The sequence below is a fragment of the Garra rufa genome, chromosome 17, assembly GCF_049309525.1.
Source record: "Garra rufa chromosome 17, GarRuf1.0, whole genome shotgun sequence".
Lineage (NCBI taxonomy): Eukaryota > Metazoa > Chordata > Actinopteri > Cypriniformes > Cyprinidae > Garra > Garra rufa.
This window is the reverse complement of record NC_133377.1, coordinates 892,662-911,829: the sequence shown is the minus strand read 5'-3', so window position 1 is coordinate 911,829 and position 19,168 is coordinate 892,662.

Here is a 19,168-nt window from a genome sequence, read left to right as displayed (position 1 = left end):
AAGTAATTACGCAGTATTACGAGTCAAGAGACCATATGTAAATGTCTTTTATGTGAAATAGGAAAAAAATATCTCAACTAATGCTGTAAAATATACATTAGAGTCAGTTGTACTACATTACTATAATATTGAAGGTTAAAATGAACTGATTTTAACACAAACGCTTAAATTCCATGCAATGTACGATTTTATAATAAAGTTACAATTACATAATTATATTTCTACTCCAGTTCGTTCATCATTTAAATGGTGGCTGTCATAAAAACATGACAGACTTATTCAAACATAAATTAAACACTGAAGAACAGTAAATGAATATGTTATAGTGCATATATTTAGCACTCTAGAGTTCATTTTTCTAGGTGACTAATGAGTTTATGGTCACCGAATATATATATATATATATATATATATATATATATATATATATATAATGTGACGTTACGTGACATATTTTTACAAGCTGTTACTAGGACATCTTTGCATGGTTAAACACTGATTAAGCGATTACATGAGACAGAATATGGATTTAGGTAAGTTGTACTCTGTCATATAACTTACCTTTAGGTGTTTATTCATGTTTATTTCGTGCTGAGCTGGGATTGAATCGGAGCAGACGATCAGTTTAATGCCACTTCTCTTGGACTGAGGTGCTACAGTGATGTCACTCCACATTAAACAGTGCCAAAACGGCATTTATTGTTTAAATATTGCAATAAAACAGACAGAATTTGAAATCTGAGACTTTTCTTATTAAAAGTAACAAAGCACAAAACCTATTTTGATTTATTGGATGGAAGATGTGCTACAATATTCCATTTGTTAACTGAAAACAGGCTAGACTAATCGATTCTTGGGATTTAAAAACTGATATTGTTTCATAAAAATAGTCAGCCCTATTATATGTGATCATAATCCTCAGTACTCTAACATAAATGCAAGTAAAACAGTTAATTATTTGCTTTTTTCTTTACAGAATCAAAAGTGGCAAATTGTAGCATCTGAAAGTGTTGCATGCATCTGTATGTGAGTTTCTCATGAGAGAAATAATGTGGTTGGTGTTGGTTTAGATAAAAAACCTGGTTCAAAACCACTGGATTATCCCTTCTAGCAAGCGTCGCCCTTTGTCAGAGATTTGGGGTCCAAAAATCCCTCCAGCGTCACAGCCGAACCCTTCCCAGAAACTACGCCGATTTGTGCTCTGCTAATATTTTCTCCATATTTCCCTAGGATCTACGCTAACCAATGAAATGGCTAACGCACACAGGAGACTGAAGCTGGTTGGCACAGAATATAGTTATCAGAATATTACAGTGACAAACACAGTCAATTACTTACTAATTGCACCTTAAACCTCTACTGATGGAGCTGGAGATGCCCATTGCCCCACATGTGTGACATAATTATATAATGCAGTGAAGAATTAGAGATGGGAGCATCCAGAAGCAGTTCAATAATCTTGGATGACGATATCTCAGTGTCAAAGCTTGTAACCATCTTGGGATAAATTACAAAAATTGACTCTGGGTCTATTGTGGATCTGTCTGATCTGTTTATCTGTCCAGCTGTAGATGTCCATATATCGAATCCAAAGGAAAAAGAAACTTAAATAATTTCATTGGAAAGCATTTCCCGATTGCAACAAGGTCTCAGCTTGTCTTGTCATTTCTCTACTCACCTGTAGTTTGGTTAATAAGCAATAGGAGCTCATTGGGACACAATCCCAAACCCATCACATTAGACAACAACCCAAAATGTCACAAACAAAACAGCCACCAAATAGCATCCCAGAAAAAAATGTAATGATGGGGAATGTTTTAGAGCTTTAGTGCTGAATAAGAATGAGTCAAAGACTAATTATTTCCGTCCTCAGCCAAGCAGCCATAATGGAGTCTGTAGCCAATCAGCTAATAGAATCAGTTGTACCTTATTTAGACAGTTTGTTAAGCATTCCATTTGCACTATTTGCACATGAATGACTGTGCAATGAGTGTGTGCTGTGTTTTTGTCTGCCTATGCGTGAGTGTTTGCACTTGAGTTGCTTTGAGTCCTAAGGGTGCTGGCAGATTTTTCTGGCTGTTCTGTATGTTCTCCCGCAGTGAACGTTGGTCACATTGCCAGCTGATCCTATACGCATGCACATAATCACAGGATGACACACTCCCCCATACTTAAACAAAAACAGTGACACACTCGCTGTGCATTAGAAAAGGAAATGTTTTTACAGTTACAGTACTTAACGATTCCATTACCAATTTTCCAGTACTTTTTAGTGCCCTTTATACAGTATTTTATTTTTTACAAATGTTTTACAAATTGGCTAAACTAAATGAAAACTGGTTGGTTTTATGTTAACTTTGTTAACATAATTTGAGGCAAATGTTTCATACACCTTGCAGAATCTGCAAAATGTTAATTATTTTACCAAAATAATAGGGATCATACAAAATGCATGTTATTTAGTACTCAACTGAAGACATTCCACATAAAAGACATTTACATATAGTCCACAAAAGAGAAAATAATAGTTGAATTTATAAAAATTACCTGTTTTTTTTTTAGTGACATTTGTTCAAGAGTCCATTGTTTGTCCTGAACAGTTGAACTGCCCGCTGTTCTTCAGAAAAATCCTTCAGGTCCCACAAATTCTTTGGTTTTTTAGCATTTTTGTGTATTTGAACCCTTTCCAACAATGACTATATGATTTTGAGATCCGTATTTTCACACTGAGGACAACTGAGGCAACTATTAAAGAAAGGTTCAAACACTCACTGATGCTTCAGAAGGAAACACAATGCATTAAGAGCCGGGGGTGAAAACGTTTTAAATTTGAAGATCAGGGTAAATTTAATTAATTTTTTCTTCTGGGAAACACATACGTATCTTCTGTAGCTTCTGAACGGCAGTTAGCCTGGGTGTCCCCATGTTGCCATCCACGCAGCGCGATTTTATTCACGCTGGAAGGTAGCATGGAAACCATGGACCAAATTTTCACCTCAGATAGGGAACCAATCACAGAACGGGGAGGGAGCAGCAAGACGATGACGCCTTCTATGCGACTCACCGAAGCAGTTTGTTTATAACTATGGATCCAGCATGGCAGCAAGTTATCATTCGATGCAGCCGTTCACATGTCGCACCTAAAACGCGTGGAAAACGCTAGGCGCCTCGCTTTTTCCTTTCCAAACCGCTCTGTAGCTTGCGCATGGAAAACGCGAGCGCGTCGCAACCGCGTCGCTTCCATTATGCGCACGCATACCGCGCGTTTACATTTGAAATAACGAACTTTAGCTCGCAAAAGACGCGACATGTGAACGGCCCCTTAGAACACTAATTAGTTTAGAACACAAGTTTATTTTGGAAAAAGAGCAACTTTTGGCGTTAAATCATCGCTCTGTATACGTCATCCGGTATGATTGAAACGATTGGCTATGAGCTACGCACAGACGCATTTGATAGACATTCGTAGCGCCCAATAAACGGCTCTGGGCATTCGTAAACCACACCTCAAATACGAGAAAATTAACATGTGGTTCCCAGACCACGAATCATGACGAAGTCATAACGTGGTCTGGCGTTAGCCAGGCTAAAGGGCAGTACTAATTTTAAAAAATATAATATTTAGGCAAAATAAGAAAAATTAATGAATGAATCTTCATTCTGTTCAAAAGTTTTCACCCCCTTTTGCTCTTAATGCAATGTGTTACCTTCCGAAGCATCAGTGAGCATTTTAACCTACTGGAATAGTTGCATTTGAGTCCATCAGTTGTCCTCAGTGTGGAAAAAAAAGGATCTCAAAATTATAGTCATTGCTGGATGGGTTCAAATGCACAAAAATGCTGAAAAGCCGAAGAATTTGTGGGACCTGAAGGATTTTTCTGTAGAACAGCAGGCAGTTTAACTGTTTAGGACAAACAAGGGACTCATGAACAACTATCACTAAACAAAAAAAAGTCGTTAGACTGATTCATTTAAAAAAAAACTGATTCATAAGAATCATTGATTCATGATTTACCTGGTCAGTCTGTCCATTTGTTGTTGCTGCAGTATTAAAAACCGTTGTGTTATTCCAGAATTGTTTAAGTATGGACCCGTTTCTGAACCAGTTCTTGGTTCCCAATTCACACACATCCCATATTATACTGTATATTACTCATATAAACATTAGCAGTCAGTGATAAGGTGGGAGTGTGTGTTTTTCTGTGCGTAGTGTGCACTGAGCAGCTCTTTGACGCAGCATTGAGATGTTGCGCGTAATGTGTCATACTAGAGAAGCGTGTTAAGTGTCACGTGGGAGGACTCCAACTGTTTCCTCCCTGCCGTCAGAGTGAGTGTGTTGATGTGGAGTGTGTTAGGGAATAACTGTGTGTTACCCAGGTCTCTGAGGGACTCTGTCATGTCCCTGTCACAATGATCCGAAAATACTCAGAGAATGGCGTGAATTATGTATGACACCTCTCTCTGTCTCTGCCTACTCTCTGCTGCACACACACACACACACACACACACACACACACACACACACACACACACACACACACACACACACACACTCACACACACACACACACACACATGTTGGGTTTACATGTTTTATGGGGACATTCCATAGGCGTAATGGTTTTTATACTGTACAAACCGTACTTTCTATCGCCCTACACCTACCCTACACCTAAACCTAGCCCTCACAGGAGATTGTGCACACTTTTACTTCCTCAAAAAAACTCATTGTGCATGATTTATAAGCCTGTTTCCTCATGGGGACCTGAGAAATGTCCCCACAAGGTCAAAATCTACTGGTATTCCTATCCTTGTGGGGACATTTGGTCCCCATAACGTGATGAATACCAGGTGCACACACACACACACACACACACACACACAGAGCCAAAGGGATTGCAGCCTTGAAGGACTTTCTCACTGTAATTTTATGCTGCCAATTTTTAATGGCCCCCTATTGGTTGTGGGCTGCATTACAATATGTTTTCTGTATAAGATAAAGATACAATAAGAAAGCCTGCCATTTTGTGCCAACACTGCCAAGTGTAAATAAATTTAAGAATTTAATGTCATTTAAACAGCATTCTGCTGATATATTTATTTATTTTATGGCTCAGGTGATAGGTTTAAAACAACCCAGCAACAGAACTGCATCTATAAGCAAAGATGGCAGATTTCAAGCTGGTAAAGTGCCACTGAGATGAATGGGAAAGTTAATGCACATTTATCCCAGTATTACCTCTTTGATCACACCTCAAGACCATTTAAAATGATGTAGTGAAGGCAATAAGGCCATTTAAAATAATGAAAAACGTGTGAAGAAATATTGACCACCTTATCTCATGTCGAAAATGTACCTGTGGGAACTTTTTTGCAAGATACAAAATACGTACCAATAATTACACATCACTGCAGTTTCCAACAAAAATGAACACTTGAGGTGGTAAAACAGCAAGCACTTGTAATCGTTTTCGTACATAGTTATGATTACAGCACCATATGTTTCACTTTCCGGATGTAACCATCTTGCTTGGTAGCTCAGGATTTGACTTAGGATGCGGAATCCTTGGGTAAATCAATCCCGTAAAAAGCATGCCTCACAATGAAAGAGCTGAAAGAAGAGAGATGGGAAAAACAAGCTAAAATGGCATGTTTACATTTTTATATCACATTCGCTTTTGTTCATTTAAAACATCATGGAGCATTAGAGTTATAGCGCCACTCAGTGGACATTTCACATTGAATATGTCACAAAACCTATATGGCCGTACGTATTTAGTGTCTTGCAAAAAAGTTTTCACAGGTATGTTTTCATCATAAGATCAGGTTGAAAAGTGACTAGTTACATAGTAATTTCACTGCTGTCCCTGTTGAAAAAACCAGCATATGCTGGTCCTTTGCTGGTTTATGCTGGTCCTTAGCTGGTCGTGTTGCTGGTCAAGGACCAGCATAAACCAGCTATGATTTATGCTGGCAATAACCGACTAGTCCAGTGTAGTCTGATTCACAAATAAATGTCATGAGTCGATTCTTTTGGAGGAATCAGAAAGCATGACTAATGTGTTCTGATTCACAAACAAATGACTCTTATGACTTTTTTAGTGAATCTAAAACATACAGTGGAAAAACAACCTGTAATTTCCTACATTTCAAGGTCATTGCTTAATCCTATTTGAAGTTATCTTAACGGGAGTAGAAGGGCAGTTTTTAAGCATATTTCATAAATTAATTGTATTCTGAAGAACAGTATAAAAAACTTAAATTAGATCTTTGAAAAAGAACTCTGAGCAAAATTAGAGAGCACTTAAGCCCGTTTCAAACTACATGATTTTAGCATGATTTTGGCATGATCTGCTTGCCGTAAAGTGTCGTGAGGAACAACACTGTCCATGACAAGTTCACATCTATGACACTATCCAATAGCAGAAGCGCATTCGTGCATGCTATTAAACAAGCCGAAATGAAAGAGAGGCAATGGTTTCGGTACTGCTAGGTAAAATTTTACAATGGAGGAAATGTCCGTGGTGCTATGGCAGTAATACTCTTGCATTTATGATGTTTCTTTGAGGGACTACCATGACAGAGTAAATAAAGGTTAAATAAAAACTATTTTACCTCAGTTTTCTTTGACAGTCCATACTCTCCTCTTCATGCAATCCAGATTTGTGTCCACTGTCAGGGTTTCTTTCTTTTTGGGGCTTTTCTGATGGCAAAACATCTTTTTGCTGTCCATTGTTTGTTTACATTCATGTCACCTTCTGTGTTGTCCTCCGTATCGATGTCGTGAAAGATGGCGTGCGCTAAAAATGGTCGGGTAGCAAAGTGTAGTCTGACATGTTTCTTGTTCACAACAAGTCAAAGTCACATAATCTGACACAGTGACTTTCATAACTAAAAAACTTGTGTAGTCTGAACAAGGCTTTACAGATACCTCCAAGTTATTGGTGTTAATCTGGCACCTGGTGCTAATTTCTTTAAATTTATGACAAACCCTATTTAACTGGCAGAATTCCTCCAATTTCCACTGAGATTGGAAGAGGGCAGGCTGCTCTAAGATGACTGAAACCCTGCCAAAGGAGGTTTTCCAGATGAAGGCCGAAGGGACGACACATTCAGCCACTGCAAGAGAAGTTGGTCTTTCCAAATTTGTGATTTCTCAAATATTGCAGGTTTACAATGACACTAATTCATTCAAGTCTCCCAAAAAGGCTGGTCATCCACATAAGACAAATGTACAAGAAGACAGGATAACACAGAGACTCTTAATAGTAAATCGGCTCAACACTGCAGCTGGAATTGCTTGCCACTTCAGTGCTGTACAGGCTCAGGATCTGTCTCTGCATGTTTAAGAGAAGTTGGACTAAAAGTGCAATCTGCAGTGACCAAACAGCAGAAAGAATCAAACTTTGTTGAGGAGCATGTTGTGTGGACAGAGAAGAACTGTCCAAAGTTCACTGTAGTGATGAGAACAAGTTTAATTTATTTAGGTCCGATGGAAACATTTTGTTTGACTAATTTCAATCCCTGTACACTTTAAATGGCCTAGTTCGATTCTTGAACAAATGAATCATGACTCTTTTTTTATGTTGATTTTAGTGTCGTTGGGATATGATCTTGTATTGTGTGTTTCCCATGATGATTTCTATTCAAACCTGGAGTAAACAAGACATAAAAACTAGTGTGGCCTTGCGCAGAACATATGATTTATTCATGCATTATATAGGTATGATCTGATAAAACAAAGCAAATAAATCCCAATGTCAAAAAAAGTCTTTCAACTCAACTCTTTGAATCTCTTTTCCTTTAGGAAACCATCCACATACACACATAGATACACTCACTGAGCTCAGGCACATTTGGAGCATCTATAGGTCAAATATTGAACACTTGGATTCACTGAATAAGACATGAAAGGTGCATGAAAAGAGTATTGGAGTGGCACCTCCATTCAACCTAACCTCCACGTCCTCTCCCTCTCCACAGCCTCATTTCCTATCCAGTTCAAAAGAGTGCTCTCCTTATTAACCTTCTATATAAAAGCGCAAATGACAATAATTGGTTTGAAGATGTGAATGAAAGCATGTAAGGATAATCCAGAGCTAACATCCTCTTATGGGTCCAGGAGAACCCTTCATCCGCCACTCATTTCCTGTTTCACTCAGGATGTGGGAAGATTAAACATACAGGACTTATAAATGGAGTCTTGCAGAAATGCTGAACACATTGAAAATATTCAGTTAATGGTTCCTTTGGCATTTCAAGCGACACACTTCTGCATTCAGCTATGGCATTAATCTCAGATGTCATCTAATGCATGGATTTTTCTTTTAATAAACCTCAAGATTTTAGGTTAAAATTTAGATGACTGTGTAAGGAAAGTGCATGGCCCTGTAACTTATTTTCTTTCACTTTGCTATAAAAAGTCGTAACAGGTAATTATGGATGCCCGTTTCCGCCACTGAATTAAAAAAATAAAAAAGGTAATTGATACTTTTTTATCTCCCAATTTTGACATTTTTTTCTTGCAATTGCAAAAAGTTTACATCTCAGAATTGTGAGATAGAATGATAGATGAGTTATAAAGTCAGAATTGCAAGACATAAACTCACAATTTACTAATAAACTTGCAATTCTAAGAAATAAAGTGTGACTTTATAGCACGCAATTGCGAGTTAAGTGAGAATATTGAGATATAAATTTGCAAATTCTGGGAACATAGTCTTTTCCCCCCTCAAAATTGGACTTTTTAACTCGCAATGGTAAGTTAATATCACACAATTCTGAGAAAAAAAGTCAGAATTGTGAGTTTATATCATGCAATTCTGACTTTATAACTTACAATTGTAAGTTTATATCTTGCAATTCTGAGAAAAAGTCAGAATCGTGAGTTTATATCTTGCAATTCTGACTTTATAACTCACAAATGTGAGATTATATCTTGCAATTCTGAGAAAACGTCAGAATCGTGTTTATATCTTGTAGTTCTGACTGTATAACTCGCAATTGTGAGTTTATATCTTGCGATTCTGAGAAAAAAAGTCCGAATTGTGAGTTTATATCTTGCAATTCTAACTTTATAACGTGCAAATGTGAGTTTATAGCACGGCATTAGCTGTTAACTGTTAACTTTTTTTTTTGTAACATAATGAAATCAGATTGATTCAGTAGTAAAGTACTACAATATAATTTGCTTAATGCACCTTTATTTAATTCTAGGCTACCAAAAACATTTATTTTCTTACTTTTCATTTATTTTTAATTTCATTTAATTTAAAATTTAATTTAATTACATATAAACTGCATACACAGGCCTATAATGTAAAATAATTACATAAAAAAATGAATAATAAAAACCAGTAGCAAAACGCTGTTGTTTAGTGGTCTATAACTATATTAGCTTCGACACCAACAGATGGTAACAATCTGTTTATTATAAGCTGAGCATGAGCTGCAATACGCTGTTTTTTGCTGATTGAAAGTCAGGTGAATTTTGATTGTGAATGGTTTTATTATTCATTAGCTGGAAAATATCACTCCTAAAGTGATTCTAATGATAGCATTTCTCTATGTTGTTGTTGTTATAGTTGTGGTGTGGACATCCCAATTATGAGGATTATTAAAACTGTATAGTTATCGTTAACATTGTCGTCCTTGTTTTAAAAGAGCTTGTAAGTGCACTGCCAGTTACGTCTGAATTCAGATCCTTCTGAGGTGTGCTGATGCTGGCTGCTTTCAGATTATTTGGATGTTGGAACGCTGCCGCCATGAAGCATAGATCATGTGGTGTGGAAATGAGATTCGGGGCCGCAGTGCAGCAGAGTTTATAGCCTGCAAATGGGCCCTCATGTTACTGTGGAGTGATTCTCATGTGAGATTACATACTGTGTAAAGTGATTAAGAGAAATGGATTGAGACGTGAAATGATTCAGGGATGATATACACAAACTCTATTGAGCGATACAGGTAATGCTCTCGTTCTGTTGAGATTGATTTTCTGATTGTTTGGGGATCTAGAGATGCGAAAACTGCATGTGTAAAAATAATAACACTGTAGGTTTTTCAAAATTAACCTATTATGTTCCCTTTTATAAATATATAAAAAAATATATATTTTCCTCTGACCTAATTAAAGCCCAGTAGACAGATATTATTGAAGTCAAATCCACATAGACCACAAGCAGGATTGTGCTGCAGGAGTGAGTTCGCCAATCAGAGAATCATTGCTTGTGGAAATTCATAGATTTATTTATGTTTTATACCTGGGGGCAAGCAGAAGACATGTGCAGTCTTTAATGGAACACTTTCCATGTTCATAAAACGGAAAGTTCATCTTCTGAATTCTGAACACCTCAATAGCAGCTAAGGTGTTTCAGTCCGAACACAATAAATACATTGCACTTGTTTTTTTTTTTAATGTAAATACAGAGTAGTTAAGACCACCTAATATAAAGTGGGGCCTAATTTAAATTTCAAAAGCCACTACTCCAGTCTTCAGTGTCACATGATCCTGCACAAACCATTCTAATATGCTGATTTAATGCTCAAGAAACATTTATTTTTATCATTATGAAAAACTGGCACAGTTCGGTTAAGGGGTCTTTAGGGATTCTGCTTCAAATTGTGCCTAAGAAACCCCTTTAACCATAGTAAAATCACTGTAATGTATGGTCTCTCATGGCTTATTGCTTTATTATAATCTGTTCTCATAAAAGTGCAAGTGCGAACGTGAACATTTTTAAGGATTTTAAATTGCTGCATGAACAGTTTTCCTCTTGCTACACATGGAATTAAGGAAGTCTCGTTATGGAGACATGGACCTATGGAATGAATTAAACATCAGGACGGATCCTGTGTACTGTGCCTTCTCTCTTTCTCTCTCTGTCTGTTTCTCTCTCTCTTAGCAGGACTTTGAAGTGCTGAAGTGCACTGCACATTTACTCGTGTCTTGTTCAAAATGTACTAGTAGGGGCTGGTGAACAAAAATTGATATATCTTAAGATTTCTTGTTTTCTGTATCTTGCTTTTTTATCTATTGATCACTCGTACTCTAGTATTATCTCACCCTCATTTTTTCTCCACTGCTCTTTCTGTGTGTCCTTTCCTAAGTTGTCCTCTGAATGATGTTCTACTTGTTATCGTCTCTCTGACGTAATGAACACTATGTTCCTCGACTCTAAATTGTGTTCCAGAGGTGTGTGTGGATATGGACACACAGATCGCATTTTTTTTCTTAAAAATGAAAACATTATATTGTTTAAGAGAGTTGACAGATTATAAGCTCAAATATGGTTAAATCAATTTCCGAACAGCTTTGTGTTTGTTTGTATTGTAACAATGTCAGTAAACGTAAAGTAAATGAACAATGTGTAGATTTTTGTGTTACCTGGACAAAGATATTCCTGTTTATTTGTCAGCAAATGTCTGCAGGATGGCACATTTTACAAACTATTTATATGCTGTTTTCTGCATCTGTATTCCTGCTCACAAATAGTTTGATCGAGCCCAGTGCATTATGGGTGCTGATTTAATTATATTTTTTCTACTGCTCAGACAGCCAACTATTATTAAATCCCCATCTTGCCAGCAATGAATTGCTCCTTTGTCAACTGCTTTTGCTTCAGGACCAAAAATTCACATAGACAAGTGGCAAACAAACATGAAAACTGTTTGACATACAAAAGTAAATGACAGTGTCTCTAAAATCAAACATTTTTATTTATACTTACAAAACTTATACTTACAAAACCACTTATATTTAATTAGGGAGTTTGATTGACAGTCGATTTGACCAATCATATAACAGAATCTGTTTAACAAACAAATTTGACAACAGAATAGATTAACATTGGTGGACTTGAACTTGAAAAATGGTGTGTATTGACGTATTTTTGCAGTTGAAACTAGATACCTTCTGATGCTCATTCATGTTAATTTTCGTGCTATTAAGAGAAAAAATTGTATTTATTGTTCAATTTTTTTTCTTTAATTTCTCAATGTAAAAGCTGAGACTTTGTTTAACACCAAAAGTAACCTCGTCTGTCTCGTCTGTTGACGCATTGTCAGTTTCCTCTTTGCTCCACAATGTATTCTTCAATGTGTGAGAACATGATGTGTGGTTTGAGAGCGGCAAGTAACGAATGGTTGGTGGGTCTTTGCGAACGGTAAATTCAGCCCTTAAAATTCATAAAATCTCCACTCTGGTTCATCATATCCATTATACATCCATACTTGTATAAATGTAGTATACTGGGGATGCTAGATCCACAGCATTCAGTGGAGAACATTCCAACATTGTACATAAATTATGAACAGATCCCATATGTTTATGCTTGTAAAACTAGATCACCAACTGTGGAGATTGGGGTCTTGGGATGCCTTAGGCTGCCCCACATTCTCTTGGGCAATGGCAGGAACATACTGTCAGTGCTGAGCACCGAGTTATCCTGGAGCCTTTCTGGATTGTGCATTGTGTGTGTACATGTCTGTGTGCGTTGATAGATGTGGGTCTCTTGATATACTGAAAAACACATCAAAGGTGCTTTGTGATGAAAGCATAAATTAAATAAATATATATCCAGGCATGCAAGCTCCCACGAGACAGTTTTGCCTGATGTTGGCTATTTCTACAAAGCAGGAATCTATTTTGAATGCCTCTTTGGCAGGGGCGCCGCTCGCAATTTTGGGCCCTATGACAAAATATGAGGTTGGGCCCCCCTACCACACAAAAGCAGATCTCTGGGGGCCCCTAAATGGCGTCGGCCCTTAGAATTGTCCTAACTTTCCCCCCCTTAGCGGCGCCCCTACTCTTTGGTCTGAACGGCAATATTCACGTTGTCTAATTCTCAGTTGATCTTTGTTGTTGTGAATAATTTTAAATGGAAGCAGAAACACACTGTTTTCATGCATGCCTCTTTAAATGCATATGAGCTAAATGCTCCATGCCTCCTTTTTCAGGATAGGATTGTGCTTACAGCTTATACATCGGATACTCTGCCAAAAACATCTGCTTGGTTTTAATTATCATGTCTATCATGCTGAAATAATGAGTTTTAAATGTTGAGATGTTCGTGTTGAGTTTAAACTTCTGATGTATGGTTTTCTGAGCACATACATTCGAAGCACGCGCACAGAAAGCGGCTGTCACATGGCATATGAGTTCTAAACTAAGTTCTCTTTCATGTCTTATTGCGCTTAAACTGTTAAATACACACACGTTTATGTTAAAAATGCATGAGTCACAAAAACAGTCTGTTATGTCTGTGAAGGTAAACAGCTAGGAAAGAATTTACGTTTATATTAGATCTGTGTGGCAGCAGCATAATATAATGTACAGTATCTCTTGTCTCCTCTGGGGTGGTAAAATTAAAATAAAATCATCTTTTTTATGTCACGGGGGAGCAAAATCTGAGCAGCTCGTTTTTTCACAAGCTTGCAGAGAAAGGCTTAATCCCCCAAAAATACTGGGTTGTTCTTTTTTATGTTTTCTGGGTTGATAGATGCACCAGGGACCCATTATAACAGTTAAACATGGTAAAAGTCAGATTTTAATGATATGTCTCCTTTAAAGTTTGTTGGACACATTTGGAGCTGCTGTTGGGATTCTCTGCTGGAAGATTGTGATTCAATGGGTTATGTGATTGGGTGGGAATGGGATACTGCAGAGTAAATGAAGTAGAATGCATTGAATGGATGATTGTAGCAGACAGTTTGAGTTTTGATTATGTTAAACCATGCAGACAGACAAACTCACCCAGACAGTCAAGGATCACTGCTTTTGGAGCCTATTTATATGAGTTATATGTCTTGAGTTGCCTTTCAAGTTTTCCTGAAAAGTTCAGTGCAATTGCCCAACCTGCTTAAAATAGATTAATTAGGTTCATTGTAATAATTGTATCAATTAATCAAAAGACAACAGTACATTTCTGAAAGTATACAAGCATTTAACTCTATATTGCAGCCCTTCTCAAAGTCCTTTTGATGTTGATGAAAATACAGATTCGGACCTTTAAATGTAAACTTTGAGAACCCCTGCTATATTGTGTATAGTTTAATAGTAGTTTCTTACAGTAGAATAGGTATTTTGGGATATTACTGCAATCAATGCAGGCTATGTATTATGAATGTATGTGTTGTTGTTGTTGTTGTTGTTGTTGTTGTTACATGTTTTTTCACCATTATGGTCCTTATCGTGTTTCATTTGACTGGTATCTTAACAGAAATAATAGTATCACAGAACACAATTTATTGCACTATTTTAATTGGAGAAAAATAAGCTTAGCTTGGGGTTTGCAATATTGTAGCTCAGAAGTAATAATAAAGAAGTTAACAATGAATCACTTAAATTTTAGACACTTTTTAGACACTTTTTTTAGACACAAGCGATTCAGCTTTTTAAAATAAATTAGATGAATGATTGAGTGACTTCCTCAGACAGTGACTGGTTTAATTCCTGATTCAGTGAATCATTCATAAAATAGTAAAATTTGTTTCATTCCTGAATGATTTTGTTTTAGAATTAATAGTTTGAATGAATATTTCAATGACTCTCCTAAAAAACAACTCTCATGTCACCATCTACTGGTGTATCAGTGTATTTTTATTTATTTATGTATGGCTATATAGCTTTATTTTTGTTTAATTTCTAGTTTTAATTATGTTGTTTCTTAAACTTAAACTTATTTACATTTATTTGTCAGCTATATAATTTATAATGTTTTAAAGTTACTTTTTTACCTTTCATAATTATGTTTTATTTCAGTTACTAAAAGATTTCGTTTTAGTTAGCAGCAACAACATTGCATTAAATCATTTAATAATACACAGTCCAACACCATTAACCATAATTCTTAATACTAAAGCAGTTGTAGACGTACAAGTCTTAGAGAAAAATGGCCTGATATCACTTTAAGCTCTTATGAAGACAAAGTCATTTTATTCACACTAATGTGTATTACCTCAGGCTCTGTGGCATAGATTATCCTGAAAGCTAATATCCTAATGGACAGTAGAGTGCTGATCTCATTCACTTTTGAATAGTCTTTGAGTCTACATTCTCATCTCACTGGTGTAACCCAGTTTTGCTCATTCTGTGCTCTTTATGAATCGAAAGATCATCGTGAAAAGATTTTGGGAGCAGCAAAGGATTATTGCACTGTTCACATTGTGTCGCAATAAATGCTGTCTCAAACATGTTCTTTTGTGAATGGCTCGGTATTATTGTAAAACAGAGCGTTTTCGACAATGCTGAATTATCTGTATAATTGAATCAATTCAAGACTTTTGAAAGGCCTCACCTTGTAACAATGGAAAGAGTCAATCTCATTGGTCTTCACTCAAATGACTGGAGGAATCATTTGGTTGGACAAAATGTAAAATGTTACGTCTATTGTATTGTTCTACACAGTAGGAGCGTGATTCAGCTGCAAGTGAATGTGATAAATTGAATGAATGTGCTCTGAAGGGTAAATTCTCCACATTTATTCCCTAACTAAGCATGGAGATCAGCAATGTGAATAACTGATTGGCCAGTGAATGAACTAGTCCTTATTGTATTGTATAATTAGTGTTGTTTTTCAGTAATAAAAAGAAAATCAAAACAAATTCAGTGATTTCGTGGATTAAGAGGAGCTCTAGTTGACATTAGCAGGCTCGTTAGCAAGTTATTGGTGCTGTGGAGATTGCAAAGAAACCATTCACTTGACAGGTGAGGTTCTTCAAAGGACTTCAAAGAGCCACAAAAGCATCAGAACCCACCCTCATTTCTCAGGACCACGATCAGGCACTCAGATAACAAGCTTTCTCCAACAAAAAAGCTACCATGGTAGTTTGTTTGAACATGGTAATGGTATTATACTTTCTGCTCCCTTAATCTTTTCTTCTTTGAAGTACTATGGTTATCATGGAAATACGATGGCATATGTTTATAGTAATTTATTCACTACCATGGGAGATTTGACCTTATTTACATATAGAGGCAAAGAAAGATTGACATGACATAATGGATGGCTGACTGAATGCAGAATTAAATACATTTACATAGAACTTAAAGTGTATATGGTTCAATGTAGTGCATGTATGTGTACATATGAATGAATATAGAACAACACACTTGAGATCAAAAGTTTACACACACTTTGCAGAATCCGCAAAATGGTAATTATATTACCAAAATAAGAGGGATCATACAAAATGCATGTTATTTTTTATTTAGTACTGACCTGCATTTCACATAAAAGATGTGTACATATAGTCCACAATATAATAGTTGATAGTTTGCACATGCTTGATTCTTAATACTGTGTTGGCTGTGGTTTATTTTTTGTTTGGTTTTTTTTTTTTTTTTTTTTGGTGATAGTTGTTCATGAGTCCCTTGTTTGTCCTGAACAGTTAACGAGCCCGCTGCTCTTCAGAAAAATTCTTCAGGTCCCACAAATTCTTAGGTTTTTCAGCATTTTTGTGTATTTGAACCCTTTCCAACAATGACTGTATGATTTTGCGATCCATCTTTTCACACTAAGAACAACTGAAGGACTCATATGCAACTATTAAAGAAGGTTCAAACGCTCACTGAAGCTCCAAAAGGAAAAAAAAAAAAAAATGCATCAAGAGCTGCAGGGTGAAAACTTTTGAATTTGATGATCAGGGTATATTTAACTTATTTTGCCTTCTGGGAAACATCTTCTGGAGCTTCTGAATACTAGTGCTAAATGAAAAAGTACTACATAAAAAAAAATATATAGGCAAAATAATAAAAAAAGTACACATCTTCATTCTGTTCAAAAGTTTACACCCCTGGCTCCTAATGCATCATTTTTTTCTTCTGAAGCATCAGTGAGTGTTTGAACCTTCTGTAATAGTTGCATATGAGTCCCTCAGTTGTCTTTAGTGTGACAAGAAGGATCTCAAAACCATATAGTCATTGTTGGAAAGGGTTCAAATACACAAAAAAGCTAAAAAAAACAAATAATTTGTGGGACCTGAAGGATCTTTCTGAAGAACAGCAGCCAGTTATACTGGGACTCTTGTGGACTATATGTAAACATCTTTTATGTGAAATATCTTATTCAGATCAGTACTAAATAAAAATTATTCCTCCTATTTTGGTAAAATAATTAACATTTTCCAGATTCTGAAAGGTGTATGTAAACTTTTGACCTCAAGTGTATATATTATTCAGTGATTTTTTTTTAGCATTTCTTAGAATTTTTAAATGGGTAAAGTAACTCCCTTTATGCAAAGGCAGTTTTGCTGGTTAATAAAAAAAAAAAACAACAACACTCATGGCCAGTCACTCTAAATCAATACAGATGATGGCAGAGCACCATGACGACATGAGACTGATGCGTTTCTGAGCATTTCTACCCGTGCAATCAGAAGGCTAATGTCATCATTATTTAGATTGCACTTAATTAGATTATGATGAGTGTGCGATGACAAGCTGTTTGGTTTGATTAGAATTCACTCCCCTGTGAAAGGCAGAACTAACAGCCCTGTGGTCCGAGACAGCGTTCCTTCCAAATATATCCCGCTCTCACCTTCTCCATTTTCTCCCTCTTACCTCAAATGTTTTTGCTTACATTACCACACTCGCCCTCTTATGGAACAAGTGCAGCTACTCATTAAAATTCACCTCAGATGTGCTACAGCTTGTTGACATGAGGAAGTTGGTCTCTGATGCTGGCTGCTGATTTTTATGATCATTACTTTAAACTGACTTTCCCACTGCAATCTGCTACACAGTCAAAATTTGAAAATGCTCTGTCACATCATTACAACACACAGACAACTTTGGGTGTGTGTATTGATAAATATTTGACATATTTAAAGACATAATTGAATAAAGACATATTGTGTGCGTGTGTGTGTGTGTGTGTGTGCGTGTGTGTGTGTGTGTGTGTGTGTGTGTAAACATCTAATATAATACATGTTTAAATGTTTTATAGATTAAACGTGGCAAGAGTTCACTACATTAGAAACATAATACACCACATTTTATATTATATTGTTATTTTACATCACTTTATATTATTGATTATTATATTATTGGTACATTATTGATTATTAACAATATAAACAATATCACTACATTATTACATAAACCAAATTTATTTTATTTTATTTTATTTTATTTTATTTTATTTTATTTTATTTTATTTTATTTTATTTTATTTTATTTTTATTTTTATTTTTATTTTATTTGTACCAGTGATTTTATGTATGGCTTCGACCTTTTTTTCGACTTCTACTTCTTATACTTTTTCTTTGACTTCTTCTATGGCTTCTGCCTCTTAGACTTTTTCTTCAACTTTATCTTCGACTTCTACTTAGACTTTTTCTTTAACTTCTACTTCTCAGACTTTTCTGCAACTTCTACTAATTCAAATTTTCTTCAACTTCTCCTATGGCTTCTACTTTTTCGACTTTTTCTTTGAATTCAACTTTTTTGACGTCTACCTCTTCAACTTCTATGGCTTCTGCCTCTTCGAATTCAACTTTTTCGACTTCTACTTCTTCGACTTCTATGGCTTCTTTTTCTGTCACTGCAATTTCTACAACTTTCAATTTTTTTTCAAGTGATTCAGCTTCTACTTCGACTTTTTCTTCGACTTCTACTTTTTCGATTTATTATATGGCTTCTGCCTCTTTGACTTTTTCTGCAACTTCTGCTTCTTAGATTTTTTCTTCAGCTTCTACTTCGACTTTTTCTTCGGCTTCTACTTCTTCAAATTCTACTACAGCTTCTGCCTTTTTGGCTTTTTCTGCAACTTCTATTGCTTCAAAATTTCTTCGACTTCTACTTCTACTTTTTCTTTGAATTCAACTTTTTAGACCTCTACTTCGACTATGGCTTCTGCCTTTTTTTGACTTTTTCTTTGACTTCTTCGACTTCTATGGCTTCTGCTTCTTTAACTTTTTCTTCGGCTTCTATATTATATTATATTATATTATATTATATTATATTATATTATATTATATTATATTATATTATATTATATTATATTAATTATATTATATTATATTATTGTTATTTTACACCACTTTAAATCATTGTACATTATTGATTATTAATGGTATCATATATGGTATATTGATTTTATGTTGTTATATTATATTATATTATTGTTGTTATTATTGTTATATTATATCATATTGTTATTTTACATCATTT